This window comes from Pteropus vampyrus, unplaced genomic scaffold (assembly GCF_000151845.1).
Source record: "Pteropus vampyrus isolate Shadow unplaced genomic scaffold, Pvam_2.0 Scaffold197, whole genome shotgun sequence".
NCBI classification, from domain to species: Eukaryota; Metazoa; Chordata; class Mammalia; order Chiroptera; family Pteropodidae; genus Pteropus; species Pteropus vampyrus.
The window spans coordinates 2,751,032-2,752,965 of NW_011888978.1; the positions used below are offsets into that span (position 1 = coordinate 2,751,032).

General features: G+C 41.7%; 1 protein-coding gene across 1 annotated transcript in view; it reads right to left on the reverse strand.

Annotated features, from left to right (window-relative positions):
- FLT4 (fms related tyrosine kinase 4) overlaps nt 1-1,934 on the reverse strand; it is a 41,338-nt gene that overhangs the window by 6,077 nt on the left and 33,327 nt on the right. The gene's annotated exons all lie outside the window — the stretch shown is intronic.

The window sequence follows — 1,934 nt, forward strand, 5'->3', positions numbered from 1 at the left end:
TGTCTGCAAATGGACTTTCGCCCGGTGACAGACCTGCTCACTCTGAGCACCAGCGCCGGGTCAGCTGCACAGGGGGAACCAGGGACTTACAGGTGGACACTGAATTGTCGGAGTAAGGGCCAAAGTGAGACTTGTTCTGTAACAGAAGTGCCGGCAGTATCCACTGTTCCTCTGTTGAGCCCTCCCGCTTCCCAGTGTACGGACTTAGAGCTGCCATAGCTGAAATGTCATCAAACTGGATAACAGAGGTCGCTCTGCCCAGAGGATTCCCTGAAACTCCGCCTCCCCTAATTTGTGGTCCCACCCAAGCCACATCCAGGTGTGTCCTCAGTTAGCCAGGTGCCCCTTGCTGGGCAATGCCTAGACTCACACTAGTGGCAGCTGACCAGTTTCTGGTGTGGCCTCTTGAGGAACTATAAGCACAGCATCTGTGGATTTTGCTTGCTGAATCTTAACACGTGGCCCTGGAGGGACACAGGCTGAGGCTAAATTGGCCTGCAGTTGAACCCCTCTCAGGACTGTGCCGCTGGACTCCTACTTCACAAAGCTGCACGAATAAGACCAAGACTTAAGAGCTTTGCTTAGTACATAGAAACAGACATGGAAAAGCAGCCAAAATGGGAAGACAAAGAAGCAGAAACCATATGAGAGAACAAAACAGAGAACCAGGAATAATGAAGTCAAGCAATCTAACAGATGCAGTGTTCAAAACACTGGTTATAAAGATACTCAATGAACTTAGGGGAAGTGTAGATGAATTCAGTGAGAAATTTATCAAAGAGATAAAAAACATAAACATGGAAATGGAAATTATAAAAGAGAACCAGTAAGAAATGAAGAACACATTATGGAGATGAAAGTATATTAAATGGAATAAACAGAGTGAATGAAGAAGAGGATCAAATGACCTATATAGAGGATGGGGAAGCCAAGACACTCAATCAGAACGGCAAGAAAAAAGGAGCCAAGACTATAATAATAATTTAAGGAGCTTATGGAACATTATTAAATGTAAAAATATCCGTATCATAAGGGTACTGGAAGGAAGACAAGATGGTGAAGAGTTATTTGAAGGAATAATGATGGAAAACTTTCCTAACCTGGTGAAGAAAACAGACATAAAACCCCAAGAAGCTCAGAGAGTCCCAAAAACCAGGAACTCAAAGAGGCCCACATCATAATTAAAGACACATCATAGACACATCACAAATCAAGACACATCATAATTAAAATGCCAAAGATTAAATACAAAGGGACGATCTTAAAAGCAGCAAGAGAAAAGCTTCAAGGCCTGCCTTCAAGGGAGCACCCATAAGACTGACAGCTGATTTCTCAAAAGAAACTATGCAGGACAGAAAGGCTTGGCACAAAGTATTTGATGTGATAAAAACCCAAGATCTATAACCAAGAATGCTTGATCCAGCAAAGCTATCATTTAGAGTTGAAGGACAGATAAAGAGCTTCCCAGACAAAAATAAGCAAAGGGAATTTATCAATACTAAACCGGTATTACAGGAAATGTTGGCGGGACTTCTTTAAGAAAGAAAAATGTATCAAAAACAGAAATAAAGAATGGTAATAACTACATTCCTAATGGCAAGTATCTCAAATAGAAAAGAAGTGCTCCAATCAAAAGCTAGAGTGGCTGAATGGATAAGAAAACAAGACCCCGACATATGCTGCCTACAAGAGACACACTTCAGATTAAAAGACACACACAGACTAAAAGAAAGGGGCTGGAAAAAGATATTGCCTTGATGGGCCTAGAGAGTATTGTGCTGAATGGAATGGGTTGGATAAAGACAAGTATCTCATGATTTCACGTACATGTGGAATCTAAAGAAAATAAACCATAACAACAACAAAAGCGGAAATAAACTCATTGATACAGAGAATATTTTGAGGGCTACTAGATGGAAGGGGTGTTGGGGGGG